Raw genomic sequence first — 23,787 nt, forward strand, 5'->3', positions numbered from 1 at the left:
GGTCACAAAGATCTCCTTCTATGTGTTGTTTTGTTTTGTTTTGTTTTTTGCTAGTCTTGTATTTTAATGCTTCACTCACAGAGCTATGATCCACTTCAAGTTAATTTTTGTGCATGATGTGAGACTAGTTTGGGGGTCATATTTTGCTTATGGATGGCCAATTGTGTTTGCACCTTTATCAAAAATCAGTGGGGCACACTTGCGTGGGTCTGCTTTTGAGTTTTCTATCCTGTTCACATTGATCTACGTGTCTGTCCCGCTGCAATACCACAGTTTCCATTACCTTAACTATATAATGAGCCTTCACACCAGAGTGAACCTATAATCTCCTGCTTTCTTCTTTTCCAACACTGTTTTAGCTATTCTAGTCCCCTTGCCTTTACATGTAAATTTTAGAATCATATTGTCTATATCTCCAAAAAACACTGCTGGGATTCTGAGAAGCAATGGGTTAAACCTACAAATCAGTGCGGGGAGTACGCAATGCTGAGTCTTGCAATTCATGAACGCAGCATGTCTCTCCATTTACTTAGGTCTTTTTAAAAATTTCCTTCATCAGGGCGCCTGGGTGGCTCAGTCCGTTGAGCATCCGACTCTTGGTTTTGGCTCAGGTCACGATCTTGCGCTTGTGCGGTCGAGTCCGTGGGGCTCTGCACTGAGTGTGGAGCCTGCATGGGATCCTCTCTCCCTCTCTCTCTCTCTCTGCTCCTTCCCCGCTTGCACGCATGTGTGTGTGTGTGTGTGTGTGCACGCTTGCTCTCTCCCAAAATTAATAAATAAACATTAAAAAATTTCCTTGGGAGAAGCGACGGTAAGCGATACTGTGTTTTGAAGTTTGGATCCAACTGTTCATCGCCAAGATGTAGAAAATAATCCATTTTTTTGGTGCTGACTTTGCATCCTGCAACCTTACAATACTCAATTAGTAGGTCTGGGAGCCGTTTTTGGTTTTGTTTTGTTTTTTTCTTTGAGGTTCCCTAATGCTCTTCCAGGAATGTCCAGTTCGTTACTTAGCCTCAAAGACCTCCAGCTCTACGCTCCAGCAAACCCAAAACTTCTTGCAGCTGCCCAGCCAGGATCCCAGGGACACAGGGCCTGGGGGGCGGGGTACAAGGAACATGAAGACCTAGGTCCGGGCTCTGCTTTCCTGCCTTCGGTCAGACTGGAGGGCAGGACTTGCACTAAGGTTATTTATTTATTCCTTAATACTTGATGCGTTCTTACCATGCGCGAGCTGCCTTGGGAAGCCCTGGGAAAACAAAAGTAAACAAGACAGAGCTGGCCATAAAGACCCACTTGTTCCTTTCTGTGGCTGTCCACTGCTCTCCAGCTATCTCGAAAGTTCGGTGACCAGGCGCCCTTAAAGTTCTGAACTTTCGGTGACTCTCACTTGTTGCCCATTGCTTTTGTACACACGAAGACTTGAACGATATGAATATATTCCGTGCCTTGCGAAAAAAGAAAAGGAAAAGGCTGTCTCGCATCGGGACTGACCCCACTTACTTGGGCGTCAGACTGCCCGGGTTCAGATTCCAGCCCCATTAGATAACCTCGGGGAAGGTACTTAACGTCTGTGCCTCGCCTTCCCCTTCTAGAACCAGCAAGGCTGCTGGTCTTATTAGAACAGGCGAAGTACAAACAAGAATATGAAGTTTTGAAACAGAGCTAGAAGGCCCACACTTGCTCCTTGCATCGCCTTCCGGGAGAAGCTGTGTTTTAATTCACCATTCCTCTTTGGATGACGGTTTACTTGTCTCGTTTCTGCCGTGACGAAAAATACAGCAAAGGGCATCCCTCTCTGCGGCTCCTGTGTGGCTGTAAGGGATCCCGGAGAAGCGAAACCGCCGAGTCATGAGAAATGCCCGTTTTTAATTTTAATCGCTGCCACCACGCTGCCCTCCGTGGAGGCCGTATCCACTTACATCGTCTGGGCATTTCCATTTCTTCACACCCACAGCAACACTTGATATCATCCGACTTCAGGCCGCCTCTCTTTGGGGGAGAGAAGGGACCAGGAGGAAACATGGTGCCCAACGGAGACCTTGGCCTCGTTCTCAAATTTTCGATCTGCTTTCAAAATGTATTCTTGATAACTTAGGTAATTGAAAATGAATCCAACGCAACTCCCTCCCACGGAATACCCCTTACGGAACTTCAATCTCGTTGGGCGTAATACACACTGAGCAAACACACGGACAAAAGTTAGGCTTGAGCCTGGGTGGCTCAGTCGGTTAAGCGTCGGGCTTTTGTTTTCAGCTCAGCTCATGCTCTTAGGGTTCATAGGTTTGAGCCCCGAGTCAGGCTCTGTGCTGGCAGTGTGGAGCCTGCTTGGGATTCTCCCTTTCTCTCTCTCTCTCTGTCTCTCTCTCTCAGAATAAATAAGTAAACTTAAAAAAAAAAAAAGTTACGCCTGCAAATGGTAAAAAGGGCCGTGGGGGACCGTGGCAGGACGTGGCAGTGCGGTTGCTGATGATAAGGTGGTTGATGGTGGTGACAGCTTGCTGCCACCGTGTGCCGGGCACAGTACTCAGCTCCCTGCGTGTGTCAACTCCTTTACTCCTCGTTAACTACCCTCTGCGGCCGAGGTCGCTGTCTCCGCTGCGTGGACGACGAAATAAGCACGGAGCTTAAAAACTTCTCCAGCCTCACACAGCGAACAGAGGCACCAGGCTTTGAACACGAGCAGTCTGGCTCCGGAGCCCAGACTCCTCACCAGCTCTGCAACAGCGGCCTTTACCTGCTGGAGAATTACCGCAGGTGGCACAAGGGGCCGTAAGGGCCATCGTAGTGCCACGTGATGCACACGCGAGGATGTAAGTCCTGTCGCTCTGCCTCCTTGCTCGGCGTGGTGGGCAGAACGCCCCCCTCCAAAGATGCCCACGGCACAGTCCCCAGAACCTGTTAGGACGCTATGTTACAGGGCAAAGGGGGCTTTGCGGCCGTGGTTAAGGCTAGAGACCTTAAAATAGGGAGATTGCTTTGCGTTTTCCTGGTGGGCCCCACAGAATGACACGATCTGATTTTATTTCTTTAATGTTTACTTATTTTTGAGAGAGAGTGAGTCGGGGAGGGGTGGAGAGCAAGAGGGAGAGAATCCCAGGCGGGCTCTGTGCTGTCAGTGTAGAGCTCGACGTGGAGCTCGAACTCCCAAACTGTGAGATCATGACCTGAGCGGCAATCAAGAGACTGCCGCTTCACCGACGGAGCCACCCAGGCGCCCCTATAATCACATAATTCTAAAAAGTCCTCAGAAGCAGAGAACTTTCTCTGGCCGCAGGCAGAGAAATGGGCTGGAAGATGTCAGAGATTTGAAGCCCAGGAGGGTTTTGCCCCGCTGCTGCTGGCGGGGGGTGCACGGAAAGCACGAGAAGGAATGTGGGCAGCCTCTAGTTGCAAAGACCAGCCCCCCCCCCATTGGAAGCAGGGGCTCCTCAGTCCCAAAACCACGGGGAACTGAATTCAGCTAACTACTGAAATGAGCTTGGAACCACATTCATCCCCAGAGCCTCCGGAAAGGAACATGGTCCCACTGACCACTCTGGTCTCAGTCTTGGGAGACTCTAAGCAAAGGACCCACCAGGGCACGGTGAATTTGGACTTCTGACCTACAGACACATGAAAGGGTAAACAGACTTTGTTTTAAGCCTTCAAACCCGTGGCTGCGCGTTACAGTCGCGATAGAAAACGAATACACCGCATGTGATTTGCAGGACCTGCCTGCATGCTCACTGGGTCCACAGTCTATATCTGTCCTAGTGACCTGTCACACTGACTTACACCCCTGCTGTCAGAGGTGCACCTTGAAATTAAGGCATTTTTTTCCCTTCAAAAGTCTTGTTGGGGGAGCACCTGGGGGGCTCATTCGGTTGAGCATCCACCTCTTGATTTCAGCTCACATCAGGATCTCCAGGTTATGAGACTCTGTGGGCTCTGTGCTGAGTGTGGAGCCTGCTTGAGATTCTCTCTATCTCTCTCTCTCTCTCTCTCTCTCTCTCTCTCAAAAAAAAAAAAAAAGCCTTGCTGATAAGCACAGACACCATCTGAGATGAAATAATGCATTAGCAGCCTGTCACTGATTAACATGCAACCAGAGGCATTGCCTGTCCCAGAACGTAGAACAGGCATGTTCTGACACAGAGGCCGGAAATTCCAAGCAGAAAAGGATCCTTCTCTGGAAGGGAAGATCTGGGGAGGGAACAGGTGTGAAAGGACCCTGAACAGCATGCAGGGGCTAAGGGCTCCTTAGAGACAGGAAGGAGAGTGGCCCCTGACATAATTTTATCTGGAGCCACCGTGGCCTTGCGGTGTCCTGACTTATGGCTTTGGAACCCGCTGTTTTCCATGCTGAGAATGCCCTTCCCTCAGCCCGTCAGAAGGGCCTTCCATGACCATCCTACCAAAGCAGCATTGCTCTCCCCTGGCCATGGTCCTCTCCATGGCTCTATCACCCTCTGATAGGATCTCTGCATTTTCAGGTACTTATAATTCCCACCCAACTAAGCTATAGGCTCCAAGAATGCCGGGACTTGGCCTCCCTTCTGGTATCCCCAGTGCCCAAACGATGGCTGAGACAGGCTGGGGATTCAGCAAATACCCACCGAATGAATGGAAGACTAAAATACAAGGTACTGTCTGCCAACAGCAATCAGAGATGTAAAGGATGAGAATCTCTATGGGTGGGGAGGCTAACGGAAGAGAATTGATTGAAAAGGCCCGGATGTTTGCAAGGGAGGCAGGGGTCTGACTTAGATACAAGTTGGCCCGCAGGAGCGTGGACTCATGCAAGAAAAGGCAAGGCAATGGGGGAACAGCAGGGCGCTCGGCCAGAAGACAGAGTGTGTAGTCACAGGTGAATGTGATGTGAAAGGCGTTAAGCTTAAGCATCAGGGTTTAGCACCTGCACGGGCACTCCCAAGTCCCTAGCAAGGTGCTCACAGGGTCACGTGTTTCCATGTGATTTGCACGAATAGGATGGTTCGCCCACCACCAGTTAAGGCCAGTTCTCCTTCCGGTTGGTTGGCTTCTCTTCCATCTCACTTCCTCTTGCGTTGGGTGGCACTGGGATTTCTGTGGATGATTGTTGGGTCTAGCTAAAGGAAGCTGAGTTGGGAATGCATCAGGCAGCTGTGTAAATAAATATGTCCCACGTAAGCCACCAAACGTGTGGCTGTGTGTCCCAGCAGCGACAGAAAACGAACACACCCAGTGTTGGTGTCCCCACACTACAGGTGAGTGGTACACGTCTTTGCACCTGCTGTCCCCTAAGCTGAGTGGGGTTTATTTAAGCAGTTCACAGTCACTTCCCCTACAGTTAAGTAATTGCCAGCTATCTTCATGCAGGAATAGTTTCCAGGAATCCTCTCACTACCCACTGGGCCAATTCACCTGGAATTACGACTTAAAGACACGTCGCGATATGAATCTACCCCCGAGGATGTGAGTAATGGAGTAGAAACAAGCTCTGAAGCGCACAGAGCCAGAAGCTGGTCTGTGGAAAATTACTCCAAACCTTTGAGCCCATATATGAAAGAAACCTGATGGCAATTTTCCAAATTTAACATTTCTAGAATTTCATATGATGTTACCAATACAAAGTTGTAAGGCTGAAAGAAAAGTTTATAAGTTATCAAGAATAGGAAAACAGGGGTGCTTGGGTGGCTCAGTCGGTTAAGCGTCCCACTTCGGCTCAGGTCATGATCTCACGGTTCGTGGGTTCAAGCCCTGCATCGGGCTCTGTGCTGACAGCTCGGAGCCTGGAGCCTGCTTCAGACTCTCTGTCTCCCTCTCTCTCTGCCCCTCCCCGCTCAGGCTATGTCTCTCTCTCTCTTTGAAAACATAAAATGAAAATTAAAAAAAAAAAGAATAGAAAAACAAATTCAATCAGTCAACACGCTGTAGGAAAGATGGAAGGATCGTTCCATGTTCTCTAGAAAGTGGTATTTTAAAGTCGTTGCTGGACATAGAGGCAAAGAGGAAGAAGAAGAGAGGCATATTGGCACTGATGGCTGTGGACGTCAATGGCAGAGAGGCAACAGTCAACGACAGAGGAAGGGGAGTGCTCCCCCAAACCAGAAGGCCGGACAGAACCTCGGGAAGGGGCCAGAAGAACCTTGAGGGTAACCCTCATGCAGGCAGAGAAAAGGAACTGGCGGTGTGAACCAGCCGTGCTTTGCCAGCCATCGCGCTAAGGGCTGGATGCTGGTGTTTGAGTCTCCAACAGCCTTACCACGTAACCGCATGTGTCTTCCCCACAGACACACGCCTGAAGCTCAGAAGAGGGAGGATTGCGTCCAAATCTATTCAGCTCTGAAACCCACCACAGGATGAGCGAGACCACCAAGAAGTGGGGCTGCGACGAGGAAGCCGGTAGAGGATAGACAGGAAAAGAAGGCAAGTGATGGCCAACGCTTAGACATCTTTTAGAGCCAGAGATGGGGAACCCAGATGCCTGCAGGGGCTGGGCAGTCGGCAAGCGATGGAGAGGTGTTTGCAACACAAAACTCACAAGCTAATCTTTACTTACATGAACTAATTTATACTGCTTTTTTTTGTTTTTTTAACACACAAGGCTTCCTTGGCCGTGCTTTCATTTTCCTTGATACAAGAGCAATTTCTTGACTGTCAAGGAACAAGACTGCGTATGTGCAATGATCCCGGGCTGTGGGTTCTTGGTCTCAGCGCTGGGGATGGGTGGGGACGGTGGCAAATTGGAGAATTACTCACACTACCCAGTTCCAGGCCATGATGCCAGGTGGAAATGACCCAGGATCGTCAGATCTGATTTTCCAATGGAAGCCAAAAAGACAGATTTTCATGTGAACTCTTAATTTCTAAATGTTGTCAATGAATTTTTTTTTTAGAATAATGTGTAGCCCACAAGATGCATCTGTGAGTCAGATATGAAACCATGTTTGATCCAGAATGAATGATGTTGGTGAAAATAATAACGGAGACAATGATGATAAACTTGTGAATATTTAATGTGCCAAGAACTGTTCTTACCCGAATGAAATTTAAGCTTCTACCACAACCCTGTAAAGTTCGATATTATTATTCCTTTTTTATATCTGGGGAAACTGAGGCTCAGAGAGCTCATGTTCATGTACCCAGGAAGCGTGGAGCCAGGATTTAAACCACGCAGAATGACTTCAGAACCTGGGTTCTTCATCCCCAAAGCTGGTTTAGAGAAGACCTCTGATTTTACACCCAGGAAGAGCGTTATCCCAGGGATTGAGGCACAGCTTATGAGGCATGTGGTTTTCTGAAACTATTTACATTTTTTTACCTGGGTGCAAGAGTGTGTTTTCATTGGAAGGGAAGACCAAAGCTTCCATAAAGCTCTCAAAGAGACTCTAGAAAGGACAGAGTGACTGATTTAGGATCATGAGTTACTTTGCTTCAGACAAGCCAGTCCCATAGACTAAGGGGCGGAAGCTGAACAGCCAGGGGTTAAAGAGATAGCAAGCTATACACGGTGGGGGTCAGCCCTTTCTAGAATACTGGCAGTGAAGAAAGAGAAAGCAGGGGTAAGAGAAGACTCTGCGGATAAGAGAGATCTGGGCATTTCGTCTGCTGGAGAAGGAGGCGAGGGAGAAGGAAAGAATGAAGCATTTATGGTTCTTACAGAGCAAGGACACTTTGAAAAGGGCCATGCCTTGGCTCCCAAGCACGAGGGTCCCAAGAAGTCTGGACAAGTCGAACTAAAACACGGTTTCACAAAATGGGAGTAGCTTCTCTCCTATGCTCTGCCCCACTCCAACCCAGGAGTGAAGCCTGAGAACTTCCTTACCCATCCGCCTCTTTCCTGCTCTCCCTTTCTTCGTGCCACAAAGCCGGGGTCAGGGCGCCCCACAGGATCTGCTAGTGTGTGTCTCTTACACACCCACCCAGCTTCGACTTCCCTCCAGCAAAGGGGACAGTGTGCGTCTCTTTGCATTCTCCAAGAAAAAACAGCCCCGTCCGCCTGCTTGCCATGTTCTGTTCTGGCATCGTTATCACTCAGATTTGTTTGAACAGTCACTCCAGATTCATTTCTCCCCAGTAGGTGAGACAGGTTTTAAAAAACATGAACTATGATAAATAGATGAATTTAAAAGGACAAGAGACGATGAGTGAATGCCACCTACAGAATGTTTGTGTCCCCTCAATATTCATATGCTGAAACCTAATCCCCAGTGTGATGGTATTGGTGGGGGGGGAGGGCTTTTGGAGGTGATTAGTTCATGAGAGTGGTGCTCTCATGAATGGGATTAGTGCCCTTATAAAAGACACCCTGGAGGGGCACCTGGGTGGCTCAGTCGGTTAAGCTCACGACTTCGGCTCAGGTCGTGATCTCGCAGTTCATGGGTTTGAGCCCCGTGTCAGGCTCTGTGCTGACAGCTCAGAGCCCGGAGCCTGCTTTGGATTCTGTGTTTCCCTCTCTCTCTGCCCCTCCCCCACTCATGCTCTGTCTCTCTCCATCTCTCAAAAATGAATAAACATTTAAAAAGATTGAAAAAAAAAGACACCCTGGAGAGCTCCTTCACCCCTTCTGCCATGTGAAGACACAGCGAGAAGACAGCTGTCTATTAATCAGGAAGTGGGTCCTCACCAGACACTCCACCTGCCAGGCACCTTGGTCTCAGACTTCCCAGTCTCCAAAACTATGGGAAATAAATGCCTGCTGTTTAAGCCCCCCAGACTGTGATAGTTTCGTTACAGCAGCTTGAATGGACTAAGACAGTGGATAACTCGGGACAGGAGTCAGCACTGGCTTCTCTGAGGATGCTGCTTTTTGACGTGACTCATGAAGACCAAATCAAAGTTAACTAGGGGAGGGGCGCCTGGGTGGCGCAGTCGGTTGAGCGTCCGACTTCAGCCAGGTCACGATCTCGCGGTCCGTGAGTTCGAGCCCCGTGTCAGGTTCTGGGCTGACAGCTCAGAGCCTGGAGCCTGTTTCCGATTCTGTGTCTCCCTCTCTCTCTGCCCCTCCCCCGTTCATGCTCTGTCTCTCTCTGTCCCAAAAATAAATAAACGTTGAAAAAACAAATTAAAAAAAAAAAAAGTTAACTAGGGGAAAAGGCGCAAGGGTGGTGGTTGGGAAGCGAAGGGCAAATTCAGGCAGGGCGAACTGCACTGTGAATGGAGAAATAATGCTCTCGGATGGGGGAGGAGTAGTCAATGACAACCACGCACCATCACAGCTGCAGACACCAGGTCCCACACAGGAGGAAGGCTCCTGGGGAGGGTGGGTCAGTGGCCTCAGGGATGAGTGAGCAGAATTAGGAAGTTTAGTGTACAACACCTGGCGCTTTTGATCGTACCTCTTACGTACAATTCTTAGGTTTGGGAAATTTCCCAAGATTCTCCTCTCTTCAAGGCGGAGACGAGAAGCTCCGTTTACTAGACTCCTTTGCAGCAAAGACATAGGTGTTGTTCCTGGCTCTGCACCCTCTAAGCCCAATGACCTGGTCCTGCTGGGGCTCCCGCGAGTTGCCTAACACCATCTAACATTTTCCCTTTCTTTTCAAAGTAACTGAAATGGATTCTGTTGTTCTCAGCCAAGAACCCTGACAAAGGCAGGAAGGATGACTAAGTAACTAGAGGAAAAAGGGAGTGACAGAGCTTAGGCACAGGGGCGCAAAACAGTACGATGTGGCAAGGGACCACGATAGGTTAGGATGCAAATTTTCCCCAAGTCTGAGAAGGACACATCTTCAGCTCGGGAGAAAACAAGCTCAGGACAGCTCTGGGCTGCTGCTATTACCCGCAGCACGTTGGGTATCTGCTGCTCCATACAGTACTAGGAGTATTGGGGACACACAGCAAGGCTGTGGGGAGGGGAACATTGGGTTCAGTTGACAGAGTATCTTGTTCTTGAAGTCAGGGTATTACCTGCATCTCCTCAAACCCTTTAACCCCTTGCCACAGTATGGAAGTACATGCTCCCGGGAATCAGAAGCCCTAGGCTGGAGACCACGAACTGTTAATTGGGTGACCTTGAGCACAAGGTCACTTCTATTCTCTGATCCTCAGTTTCCACATCTGTGAAGTTGGGTAACACGTGGTTATATGACACGGCACCCACGCAAATGGTTTGTCAACTATGAAGTGCTGAGTAAACGTGATGGATGATTCTCACCGCGTTTGGGGTACCAAACAGAAGCAAAATACAAATGGAAGTTAAGATTGATGATTTCAGTGGGGGCCGCATGGGGCCCAAGGCCGTGGGTTGTAAGTCATCAAAATCAAGAAAGAAACGGCTCTTGAGAAAGATGTTAAGATTATCTGTAGTCAGCCAGGACTCTTGTGGTTGCGAGGGACACTAGCCTCATGCCAAAGTGGCTTCAGAAAACAAACACAACTTTTATGTCAAAGCGCTTGATTCAGGCCCAGTTGGATACAAGGACTCAAGCAACAAAATCACACCTCCAACTCATCTTGTGTTACATTTTTGTTGATCATCCTCAGACAAATTCTTTCTTTCTTTCTTTTTTAAGGTTTATTTATTTATTTTGAGAGACAGAGAGCACGCACGCACGTGAGCGAGCCCCAGCAGGGGACACCCTCAGGGCAGACCCCAGTGGGGGCTCCACCCACAAACCACAAGATCGGGACCTGAGCCAAAATCAAGGGTCAGACGCTTAACCCACTGAGCCACCCAGGCGCCCCAAATTCTCTGTTTCTGCTACCAAGAAGCTGGGCTGCCAAGAAGCGGGCAGCTGCTACAGTCCTGATAGTCTCTGATCGATTTGAAAGGAACACAACCGCAATCTTGAAATTTCTCTAAAACCTTTTCGGTATCTCATTGGCCCCAACTAAATGATGTACTCTTACCTGAGCCGATAACTTGGCAGGAATGCGATGATCTCATTGGCCAATGCTCAATCACATGATCACATTCGGAGCCAATCAAAACACTTCACTTCAAAACCTCAGGGTGGGGTGGTTTAGCGCAGGTAGAAGTCGCTCCAACAACCACAAATACCTACAGCGGGTAGTTACTGATTGTGAGTATTTACTATGCTTTGAAGAATCTACATGAAACCCATCTAAAAACGAATCATGCTTAAAAATGCCGCAAACACTCCATGCTTGAAAATGCTGGGAGGAACCTTATTCCAGGGACTTCTATGAATTAGTCATGAGGGTGATTTGAATGCTGCCCTCTGAACAGCGCTTTGACATCTTATGACTCTTCTAACTTTCTACAGAGCTCCCACATTTGTTCCTTTATTTGATCTAAATTTAACCATACTCCTAGGAGTCAGAGAAGTTAAGTCACTTGCTTAAAGTCACACAGCCAACCCTGATTTCCTGCCTCCCGGCTTGTAAGTTGTCCGCTCTTGATCCTGGGGTACTAGCAAGAGATAGTATGGGCAAGTTAGGGGAGAGAGCGGGGATGCAGGCGTTTAGGCACGAAGGGTAAACCAGACAGACTCGGTCTCTGTGTGCATAAGCACAAAGCGTCGTGTGGACACAGACAAGAAACCAGACCCTGATTGTTCCCTGTGCTAATGACACAGGTGAGCCCAGAGCCCCCTGGGAGCTCCCGCAGATTCTGCTGGCGACACTGCTTTTCAAGTGAAGACAAGGAGTGAGGGAGTGTGCATCTTTAAGGATCACATAACCTCTATTTTAATTATTAACTTGCTGCATTATTAACTGACCAGCTGTGGGTGGCAGAAAACCAAGGGTCAGAACTCTACGGCAACAATTCGTTCCTGGTGGAGCCCCCAGGCCAGCGGTTCTGAAACCTTCTTAGGGCACATTAAGCACCTGATGAATGATGGCAAACTTCCCTCCAGAAAAAGGCATGACTGGTCTGCAATTTCAGGACTCAGCTCTACGTACTTCCTCCCCATGTCCTGAGGGGCTACCCACGCCAGGCCTAATGTCCCCAGGTCCCCTAGCCTTCCTTGGTCTCTTTCCAAATAATAACCCCACCCCCCACCCTCACCCCTCCCACTGCCTGCCATGGGCAGCCTTGGGGAAAAGAGGAAGGTGAAGAGATTAGGAGGTGGGACTTAACAGCACAAACCTCAACCATTTGGAGAAGAGAGAAAAATAAAGTTCTCTTCCAGAAGGCACTGGCCAAACTTCCTCTATACATGGATATCCCTACAGCACGCGCACATCTGTTCAGTCCAAAACTTCAAACATATGGATGGCACCTTCAAGGCTTTTGGTTCGTTCCTCCCACACTGTGACAATTTTTCCTCAAGAACAATACACCTGAAGTTAAAATTTTCTTTTAAAAGAGGACTTTCTTTTAAAGTAGAGAGCCACGATGATTATTTGAAAAAAAAAAATTAAACACTCAGAAAACAAAACAATGTTATTGAATCCTACCTAGCCTTGGTAACTGTGCTCTGAGCCCAGAGATGTTCTTTCTGATTAGATATATAGATGGGTAGGTTTTTAAAAGGGGGGCAGAGAGGGTGGGGAGAGGAATAGCATGTTGGACACACATTCACACCAAACTGCAACTTTTGATGTTATCAGATGGGTTGAAATGACTGCAAAGCCAACAATTTCCTCACCAAATGGTTCAGACTTAACTTCATGCCTCACCCAGTCGGGGAACACTGTGATTTATTTAACAGATATCTATTGGGTTACCTACTAAATGTTCTTGGGCATCGATGAATAATGGGGATGAAAGGAAAATACACATGGTTCCGGCCCTCCCAGACAGACTATTCCCTTGGTGGAGACAAACAATGAAACAGAAAAGAAAACAATTTCAAATTGGGTTGGGTACTACCTACAAAAACCCAACAGACCCAACAAGGGGTTACAAGAGAAGGTTGAAGAGGCATGAGATATACGAAGGGGGGGGCTTCACAGACTGGAGCCAAGATCAGAAGGCAGTTTGGTCTTTGAGTGAGTGAGACCGGAGTTTCCAGTAGAAAACTCACGCTCAGGATCAGACTCTCAGGGAGTGGGAAAGTGGTTAGCAGCTGTAACTCGATATCCCAGGCATAATCTGAAGGACACTAGAGAGACCTGCTCTTTGCCCCTGATTCAATCGGAAAGCAAAGCAGATGTTGTCTTAATAGTTTTCCAGTCCAGTGGCCAAGAGAAAACAAAATATGTCATACATGTGGTTGTATTTAAAGGCAAGATTACAACACATGTCCAACAAACGTTGGTTGTTGCTGGAGCAAGAGATTCCATTTGTAATCACAGCTGAGTTAATCTAATTAACTGCAAATGAAGACAGTTTTCAAGTTCAGCCAAAATGGTCACAAGTACATGCTTTTTACAATGTTTTCCCCTCTTCTCTCCTTGAAGGGCCCCAACCTGCCATCCTGTTTTTAAATGCTGAAGTCCTAGTGACATGACATGAGAGTTTCTATTTGTTGTTTGGCTGGATCTCTGCAGAAGCAAAGGCTCGATGCCCTAAAGAAGTTAGATCTTTTAAAATATAAATCAGTACAATGGCTTTTGATCGCAATTGATCAATATCCAGGCCCCAAAATGGAGATTGCACAATCTACCATCAGACTCGCTACACCCATAGAGGTCGATGCTCCACGCCAAGCCCCCTCAGCCTTGCCTAAGAACCCAGGCTCCCACCCTACCAGCCAAGCCCTCTGCGTTTCCCTTAGATGGTTCTGGATAGGAGCGTAAGAAAAATCCCAGGCTTACCACTGGCCTCTTAAGTGCTGGCGCTTCTTAGGGCAGTCAGTGATGTGGGGTGGCCAGGATGAAAGGCTGACTTTAGCTCTGCTTTGGGGGCCTCTTGAATCATCTATGTTGGGAAGCTGGATGTCCTGGGGGAGGATAATGGATTAAGATCATTCCATTTGAAAGAGTTCACTCAGATACAAGCAAAAAGATAGATGATGACACCATTAGGTTTACAAACCACAGAGCATTTGCTCCCCCATCCCATACAGGATGAAAGCTCTAGGGCCATTACATGTTAGGCTCCCTGAAGCAGAAGGGTTAGGATCTGGGGCTTTTGACTCAGGCAGCCCCGGGTTCAAATTCCAGCTCTATCATTCACTATATGTCGAAATGCAGATAAGCCATGCAACCTCTGAGCTTCACTTTCCTCATCTGTGAAAAGGGCATGACACCACTTGCCTGGAGTTGCTTGGAAAATGGGAAATGATGCATATGGAACTGCCAAGATAATGCCATGCACAATGTCAACGGCACGTAGTTCACATCTGCATTCAGTAACGGTACCTTCCCTCTGCCACTCTGTGCGTTCGCCAGATCTCCCCTCCTGCCTCTCTTCTCTGGTTTTCTCATACGGCTGCCCCAACTGTAAGCAATCCCTATGATGTCATCCAACCCTGGTCTTTCAACTTCTTCCTTAGGTCACACATTTCTCAGGGGCAACTCTGGGTGACAGCCATCAATACAAGCTGCGGCCAAGGAAGGCGCTCCATCCTTATGAATGGCGATTCCCAAGTGTGCTCTGTGTCAACAGTAACTAAGGCCTGTGAGCATTCCTTGGGAGATGGAACAAAATGGAATTCTGTGGTCATATCAGTTTGGGAAATGCTCAGAGATTCATAGGACACATTCATATATTAAAGGCTCTGAGGAATCTTACCATGAATAACCCCATTTAGCTTTGTTTGCTTTACCCTTCCCACTTTATCTGATTTACTGGTGTCCTGCTATCCGTGGTTACTTCTTTAAGTGCTTTCCTTTACACCCCTTTTAGTATGAACTAAATAATCCCCCTTCGCAAATAGAGAAATAGGGTTCAGAAAGGTTAAATGGTTAGCACATCCTGATCCAGTGGGTAGTACCAGAAACACCTGCTCCCTCTTTGAGTCCAGGGCTCTTTTCTCTACATCTGGAAGAAATAGCTTAATAAATCCCTTTCTGCTAAACAATCCCAGAATCTATAAATCACTGGATGGGCTCACGGGATTGCATTGCCTGACAATTTCATCTTCGTAGCAAGGAGAAAACCATAGAGGGAGAGTGATTTGTCCAGAATTAGGGGTGGCAGAGTTGAAAGTGGCACCCAACCTACTAATCTCCAGGCTCAGCTGCCTTTACCTTACGCCCGGGGTTCATGGGTCTGGCTCAAACTCCTCAGCCATCTTCTTCAATTACATCTTCCCTCTCTCCAAGGCTAGATCAGTGCTGCCCAATAGACCCTTCTGAAAGAGGGTGGAAACGTCTATAGCCGTGGCATCCCTTCCGATAAACACTAACCACATGTAGCTGTTGATCACTACAGATGAATCTAGTGCAAATGAGAAACTAAACTTTTCATGCCATTTCATTTTGAAAAGAAATTTTTTTTTTTAATGTTTATTTATCTTTGAGAGAGAGACAAAGTGCGAGCGGGGTAGGGGCAGAGAGAGAAGGAGACACAGAATCTGAAGCAGGCTCCAGGCTCTGAGTTGTCAGCACAGAGAGTGATGCGGGGCTCAAACTCATGGACGGTGGGATCACGACCAGAGCCGAAGTCAGACACTCAACCAACTAAGCCACCCAAGTGCCCCTCATGCCATTTCATTTTAATGAATATACATTAAAATAGCTGCATGTGACCAGCCACCATATCAGACAGGGTAACTCTGAAGACCAGAAAGCATATTGATTCTATAGACCCACGGATGCAATTATCACAGAAGCAGAAGATCCTTGTAATAACAATGGAGTCTAAGCTGCCTAGACCTTGTTAGGGGCTGCATTCAGTTTCATTTAATGATAGAGCACAACCTATCCCAAAAGACGCATTTGCTCAACCAATTTCCTCCTTTCCTTGGCAACATCTTACCCATCATTCTAATCTAGGCTCAAATTCACCCTCTTTCAGGAAGCTTTTGCTGATCTACCTCCCTCCCACCAAGCACAGCGAAGAGATTCTTCCATGGAACTCCCACTGTCCTATAATTGTCCCCAGCGGGATGAAAAGGAAGACAGTTTTTGTGTTGGTTTTGAAACTGGATGAGAGGGGAGAGAGTTTGCCTGGGGGGAGGGAGTTGTGGCAGGCGCATTTGGGGAGTGGTGTGAGAGAGATAAGGAAGATGTACCTAAAAGAGATGGGTAATGCGTGACTTAAGCTTTTCCAGCTACCCTAAGAAATCTTCAGTAAAAGTAGGTATTACAATCTATAGCGACACGTGGATCAATCTCACAAGGTTGAGAGGGAAAAGGAAATCACATGCTTCACAAACAAAACACCCAATATATTAGGAATAAGAGGGGATTTTCTCAACCAGATTAAGGTCATCTATGAAAAGCCCAGAGCTGACATCATACATGATGTTGAAAGACTGAAGATCAGTCTTCAGTCCCCCTAAGATCAGTAACAAGACAAGGATGCCTACTCTTGCCACATCTATTCAATATTACTGGAGATTCTATCCCAGACAATTAGGCAAGGAAAAAAAAAAAGGCATCCAGATCAGAATGGGAGAAGTAAAACTATCCTCATTTCCAGATAATGTAATCTTGTACATAGAATATGTATTTGAGTCCACCCAAATACATTAGAACTTCTAAATAAATTCAGAAGTGTTGCAGAATATGAGATCAATATACAAAAAGTAGCTGTATTTCTTCTACATATTGACAATGAGCAAATCAAGAATGAAGTTAAGAAAACAATTTTATTACCACAACATCAGAAAGAATAAATGCTGAGGAGTAAGTCTAACCAAAGAAACACAAGACTTTTGAACTGGAAACTACAAAATGCTGTCGCAAAAAATTACAGAAGACCTAAATAAATGGAAAGACATCCATGTTCATAGATTGCAAGATTTAATACTGTTAAGATGGCAACACTCCTTGAATTGATCTACAGATTCAATGAAATCCGTATCAAAATACCAGAAACTTTTTTGCGGAAATTGACAAGCTGATCCTAAACTTCATATGGAAATTCAAGGACCTGAAATAGTAAAAATAATCTTGAAAAAAAAAAAGAACAAAGTTGGAGGACTCACACTTCCTGATATCAAAAGTTACTACAAAGCAGCAGTAACAGGAAAGCGTGGAACCGGTATAAGAATAGACACATAGACCAACCAATAGAATAGAATTGAGAATGTAGAAATAAACCCTCACAATTTATGGTCAATTGATTTTTGACAAGGGACCCAAGACAATTCGTTCTACAAGTGGTAGTGGGACAACTGGATAGCCACATTTGAGAGAATGAATGTGGACCCTTTACTCACATCATAAATAAATTAATTCAAAATGGATCAAAGACCAAATTTAAAAGCTAAGCTTATAAAACTCTCAGAAGAAAACAGAGGGGTTGAGGCACCTGGGCAGCTCAGTTGGTTATGTGTCCAACTCCTGATTTTGGCTCAGGTCATGATCTAATGGTTCATGGGATCGAGCCCTGAATTGGGCTTTGTGCTGACAGTAAGGAGCCTGCTTGGGATTTTCTCTCTCTCTCCCCCTCTTCCTCTGCCCCTCCCCAGCTCATGCAAGTGTGTGTACTTTCTCTCCCTCAAAAGAAATAAAGACACATTTAAAAAGGAGAAGAGAACATAGGGGTAAATGTTCACGACCTTGGATTAGGCAATAGGGTCTCAGATATAACCACCAAAGCACAAGCAACAACATCAATGAAAAAAAATGGATAAGTTGGACCATATCAAAATGAAAAACTAGTGAAGATAATCCACAGAATGGGAAAAATCATATATCTGCTAAAGGACTTGTATCTAGAATATACAAAGAACTATTACAACTCAATTATTTTTGTTTAATATTTTTTAAATGTTTATTTATTTATTTTTTCGAGAGAGAGAGAGAGAGAAAGAGAGAGACCAAGCAGGGGAGGGACAGAGAGAGAAGGAGACACAGAATCTGAAGCAGGCTCCAGGCTCTGAGCTGTCAGCACAGAGCCTGACGTGGGGCTCGAATTCACGGACTGTGGGATCATGACCTGAGCTGAAGTCGGATGCTTAATCGACTGAGCCACCCAGGTACCCCACAAATCAATTATGAAAAGACAAATAACCCAATTAAAAAACAGACAAAGGATCTGGATAGACATTTCTCCAAAGAAGATAAACAAATGGCCAATAAACACATGAAGAGATGTTGACCATCATCAACTACCAAGGAAATGCGAACCAAAACCACAATGAGATACCACCTCATACCCCTGAGGGTGGTCAGAATACAAAAGATAAGATAATAACAGGTATTGGTGAGGGTTCAGAGAAATAGGAACCCTCACATGTTGTGGTGGAAATGCAAAGTATTGCAGCTGCGTTTGAAAACAGTTTGGCAGTTTCTCAAAAAGCTAGGCCTAGAGCTCCCCCATGACTCAGCAATTCCACTCCTAGGTATATAGAAGAGAAAAAGAACATGTCCACACAAAAACTTCTACATGAATGTTCATAGCAGCATTATTCATAATAGCTAAAAAGTGGAAACCACCCAAAAGTCTTATGAGCTGAAATCCGAGTAAGTAAAATGTGGTACAGTAGATACCCCTCATCTGCGGGGATAGGTTCCAAGACCCCCAGCAGATGCCTGAAACTGAGGATAGTCCCGAAGTCTCTAGATGTTATATAGTTTTTCCTATACATACATACCTATGATAAAGTATACATTTATACTAAATTTATAAATTAGGCCGAGTAAGAGTTTAACAATGATAACTAATAATAAACTAGGATAATTATAACAATATACTGTACTAAAAGGTAAGTGAATGTAGTCTCCTTCTCTCTAAATGTCTCTTTTTTGTGTCTCTCTTTTTTTAAAACGTTTACTTATTTTGAGAGAGACAGAGCATGAGCAGGGGAGAGGGCAGAAAGAGAGAGAGAGAGAGAGAGAGAGAATCCTAAGGAGGCTCCATGCTTAATATGGATCCCGACATGGGGCTCGATCCCAAGACTGAGGTCACAACTTGAGCCGACATCAAGTTGGACACTCGACTGACTGAGCCACCCACACGCCCTTGTATCCCTCTCTTTTTTTTTTTAATTGAAATATAGTTGACACACAACGTCAACTATATGCCTATTAGTTTCAGGCATACAACACACTGATTTGACAACTCTGTACTTCATGCTGTGTTCACCCCAAGTGTGGGTACCATTCGTCACCATTCAACACCATTATAGTGTCATTGACTATTTTCCTTATGCGGTACCTTTAATCTCTGTGCCTTGTGCATTCCACCCCGTACCTTCACCCATTTCTCACTCCCCTTCACTTATTTTGCCCATCTAACCCCCCTCCCCTCCCTTCTGGCAACCACCAGTTTGTTCTCTGTATTTATGCATGTATGTTTTTGCTTTTTGTTTGTTGGTTTATTTTGTTTTTCAGATTCCACATATAAGGGAAATGATATGGTACATGTGTTTCTCTGTCTGACTTATCTCACTTTGCATAATGCCCTCTAGGTCCATCCACGGTGTCCCCCCGTGGCAAGACTTCATTCTTTTTTATGGCTGAGAAGTATGCCATCATATCTATATACACACCACAACTTCTGTATCTCAAAATATCTGATTGATTGTCCTGCACTCACCCTTATTCTTGTGATGATGGGAGATGAGAAAATGCCTGTGTAACGAGATGAAGTGAGTCGGGTGAGTGACGGAGGCCCTGTGACGTAGCGCGATGCTACCACTGACCTCCTGATGAGACTTCGGAAGGAGGGTCATCTCCTTCAGGACTTCGGTCGACCATGGTCACCGAAACTGCGGAAGGCAAAACCACAGATGAGACGGGGCTACTGCATAACCGTACAATGAAATATTATTTGTCAATACGGAGGCAATAATACCACCTACTCCTCATAATTAGTGAAGACTAGATTCACAAGCCTCACCTGGTTCCTGGTTTCCCACCTGCTACTGGCAAGGCTTTTTGTCTGAGCTCGCTCCCATCTCCCAAACCAGTCTTGCTAGGAGACCCCTGTCCTGTTGAATCCTTCACTCCTTTGCAGGACTCCTTTGATCGGCCAGCAATCAAAACTCATGGAATAGAATTGATTTTAAGAGCCCACACTTTCTGTGCCCCTGGGTGGTTCAGTCGGTTAAGCATCTGACTCTTTTTTTTTAACGTTTATTTTTGAGAGAGAGAGAGAGCGCGAGGGGGTAGGGGGCAGAGAGAGAGGGAGACCCAGAATTCGAAGCAGGCTCCAGGCTCCGAGCTGTCAGCACAGAGCCCGACGTGGAGCTCGAACTCACAAACCTCGAGGTCATGACCTGAGCCAAAGTCGGCCACTTAACCGACTGAGCCACCTGGGCCCCCTCTGACTCTGATCTTGGCTCAGGTCATGATCTCAGGCAGGGTTCATGAGAGGTTCGCGGGATGGAGCCCTGCATTAGGCTCTGTGCTGATAGCACAGAGCCTGCTTGGGATTCTGTCTCTCCCCATCTCTCTCCCTCTGTCCTTCCCCCACGTCTCAAAATAAATAAAATAAACTTTAACAAAAAAGATCCCATACTTTGTTCCTCTCTTCCTCATGATTTTAAAAAGTTCTGTGAAGACAGCTCCCTTCACTACTCTTGAAACCAAGGAAATGTGTAAGTGAGTTGGCTCTGTCATTCTCCACGGGTCATTTTTGTATTCCCAGCTAGTGTTCACCAGTTCCTGGAGGCTGGCAGGGCAGGGCAGGGCAGCCCCAAGGGCAGAGGGAAGAGACTGAAGGTGCGTATATCTGTCTGTAGCTTTCCCCCATACAGCTGGGCGGGTTCGCTCAGCCGTTCTTGGAGACTGGAAGTTTGGACACCTCGGCCCTGGGCCCTTGGCAGGTGAAATCCAAGGGCACCCCAGCACCCCTGCCAATGGCAGCCCGGCACCTGGGGGAAAACCAGGAGACAGAGAGGGTCTGAGTCTGTGCTGGTAGCTGCCCAGGGTGGAAGGGGACTCCGGCTTCATGTAGGAGCTGCTGGGGAATTGCTCCCACAGAGGAAATTCCAGTCACCGAACAGAACCTGGAAAGTGCGTTCTCCGAGCTTTGGGCTCTCACCTTCAGCCTCCGAGTGTCAGTCCCCCCTGCACGGCTGGCTAGTCCTCTGTTTCCTCTGGGACTTGGCTGGTTTCTTTTAGGGGAGCTGCAGTCCAGAGACTGTGGCCAATGGAAAGGAAGCAGGGAGGTTGTGCCCCGGCCGGGGAGGGGAGAGCCTGGTTGCGGTACCTCCAAAGGGTCCAAGCAGGTCAGAGCACAGCCTCTGTTTACTCCATTTCCGATGACCTGCAGTTACCCCAGTGTGATCCCCTGGGGTCACAACCCAGCCTGGAGTGTGATGTGTCATTCCAGCTTCTCCCATGGTCCTTTGGGATGGCCTGTGGCCACATCTGTCCAGGGACTGACCCTTAGTAACCCGTGGTCTTTGCGGCCCAGGGTGGGCATGGACCCAATGGCCTGGGTGGCTTTGGGAACTAAGGGAAAAGTGATAGTCCATTCTCCCCACTCCCCAGCATGTGTCTGGGGTCCAGCTGGCCCACTCTCCCACCCGCTCAAATAAGGGTCCTCCAGAAGTTAGGGCCGGGGCCGCCATCAAGCCCTTGGGTTTCTCTGAAGGCCTTCGGGGAGCTGCAACGTGCTGCCCACAGCCTTCTTCCGGTTCAGTCTGTCACTGAAGCCATTCGTCCAAAACTCAAATGGGACTGTGTCATAGGCCTGTTTGGAAACCCTACTTGGCTCCCCTCCAGGGACTGGAGGGCCACAGATGGGGTTTTGCTTGGCCTGCCTTGAGTTTTTTAAAAATCTCGAAGTTTTGCACGAAAGCTGACTTTCCTAGCTTCTCTTGAGACGTGGAGCCCTGATCCTGTGTGGCCACAGCTGGCTGCAGCTGAGCACAACACCTCTCCAGGCATGTGTTCCTCGGGGAACGGCTTCCACTGGTCCCCCTGGCCTTACAGCCAAGCCTCCCTTCCTCCTCACACGACCAGCTGGCACCCGCCCGCTTTTGAGTTTCCCACTGTCATCTCGAGGCCAAGGCTCCCGTAGCACAGCTTGGGGGCAGTAGGTGACCTGACCTCTGTCTGCCTTTCCAGCCTTGTTCCTGCTCACCCCTCCGTTCCCTCCCTCCCTCACCCCTACCTCTCGGCCCATGGGCCACGCCAGTCTCTGCCCGCTCAACAAACGAGCCAGATGCCGACACGGGTCCACACCTCGTGCAGTTGCCGGGATCTGCATCCGTATCTTCGGGCAGCAGACGTCTGCAGAGCACCTGCTATGCATGTCTGGGCTACGTACTGGGGACGGAAGTATAAGACCCAGGGTATGGGTCTGGGTTCTCCACTGAAACAGACCCAATAGAATAGATGATCGATCGATTGATTGATCAGTCGATAGACAGATACTAATCATAAGGCAATGGCTCATGTGATTATAGAGGCTGAGAAGTCCGAGATCTGTGGGAGGCAACCTGGAGCCTCAGGAGAGCTGATATTTCTAGTCTGAGTCTGCAGGGCTGAGTCTCAGGAGCGCCGATGGTGCAAGTTCAAGTCTGAGATTGAAGGCAGAAGATGGATGTCTCAGCTCTAAGACAGGCAGGCAGAGGGGAAGCATCCTTTCTTATTCAGCCTTTTGTCCCATCTGCTGTACTCAGTCTCCCCAGGCACACGTTAATCACATCCAGAAACACCCTCACAGACTCCCCAGGTCCAACGCTGAACCAAATATCTGCGTGCTCTGAGGCTGACACGTAAAATGGGCCCTGCCATTCAGCCCTCCTTCTTCCGAAGCCTGCAGCTTAGCAAGGCACGCAGAGGGGCAGGAAAATAATTCCGAAACTGAGTGGTGAGAGCTGGAGGGATTCTCACTTCCACTTCCAGCTTCACCTCGAACAGTGCCTCCTACAAGTCTTTTCTCGTCTCCCCACACAGTGACTTTCTCTTGGGGGCCCCCAGAGAACACACCTCTTGGGAGAGATTGTCTCTCTCTTCTCAGTGAAACGTTCTAAGTCTACAAAAGGATACAGAAGTAATGGAGCAAAGTCCCATGTACCCACACCTGTCCTTAAAAGATAAAGCATCACAGGGGCGCCTGGGTGGCTCAGTCGGTTGAGCGGCCGACTTCGGCCCAGGTGGTGATCACGGTTCAGGAGTTCGAGCCCTGCAGCGGGGCTCAAACTGCGTTGGGATCCTCTGTTTCCCTTTCTCCGCCCCTCCCTCTCTCGTGCTCTCTCTCACTCAAAAATGAATAAATATTAAAAATAATAATAATAAAGCATCACAGGCTAGGGCGGCCAAGTTGTCCCCTCCAGGGACCCCCTCAGTCCCTGGCAAGTCAGGAGGATGGGTCACACCAGTGCAGGCCTCCTCACCTCCCACGCCTGAGTACAGCACTTCCTTGAAATCGTCCCCCCCCACGCTCCCCAGCAGAGGATTGATCGATTTATTAAATCGATCAGTTTTAGGGTTACCATGTGTGTCTCTATACTTCGAATCCAGCCCTAAATGACATTGGATTGCCTGTGTCTGCGGCGCAGGCCCCCCCCCCCCCCCCCGCATGCACACTGGCGGCCCAGGCTGGGTCCAGAACATTGGATGACCTCTCCTGATGGGTGACGGCGATAAGAGCCTGGTGGCAGCACCCAACACTTGCTGCAAATTTGAAGTCAAAAGCTGGAAAAGCAAAGCTGGAAAGCTGCGCGAAACCCAGACAGGGGAGAGGTGGGGGGTGGGGGAAGAGGCAGGGACTAGGTGGAAGAAGCAGAGAGCGCCCCCGAGAGGCAGTTAGGAGAGCATCAGAGGGGGGACCCGGGGCTGGGTGGAGAAGGTCAAGGCATGTTGGGCAGGCAAGCGGCAAACTCCCCCCCCCCCCCCCCTTTAATGCTCCTGCGACACACTCCACAAAATCCACAGCCCTCACTCAGGCGTGGGGGC

The 23,787-nt window shown here is 47.8% G+C and overlaps 1 long non-coding RNA gene across 2 annotated transcripts; it reads right to left on the reverse strand.

The window, feature by feature from the left end:
• Positions 1-21: 21 nt before the first annotated feature.
• LOC147573104 (uncharacterized) lies at positions 22-22,592 on the reverse strand. Of its 2 annotated transcripts, none has more exons than XR_015245199.1 (5): positions 21,998-22,592; positions 19,472-19,643; positions 10,816-10,966; positions 4,936-5,124; positions 22-3,986 (listed from the first exon to the last, which is right to left on the reverse strand). It is a non-coding gene; the product is annotated as an uncharacterized LOC147573104 (long non-coding RNA). The 2 variants fall into 2 exon arrangements; XR_015245198.1 differs by lacking the exon at positions 21,998-22,592 and adding an exon at positions 20,921-21,953.
• Positions 22,593-23,787: the final 1,195 nt, after the last annotated feature.

The sequence above is a fragment of the Puma concolor genome, chromosome E3 (genome assembly GCF_028749965.1).
Source record: "Puma concolor isolate L17-30 chromosome E3, mPumCon1.1.hap2, whole genome shotgun sequence".
NCBI classification, from domain to species: Eukaryota; Metazoa; Chordata; class Mammalia; order Carnivora; family Felidae; genus Puma; species Puma concolor.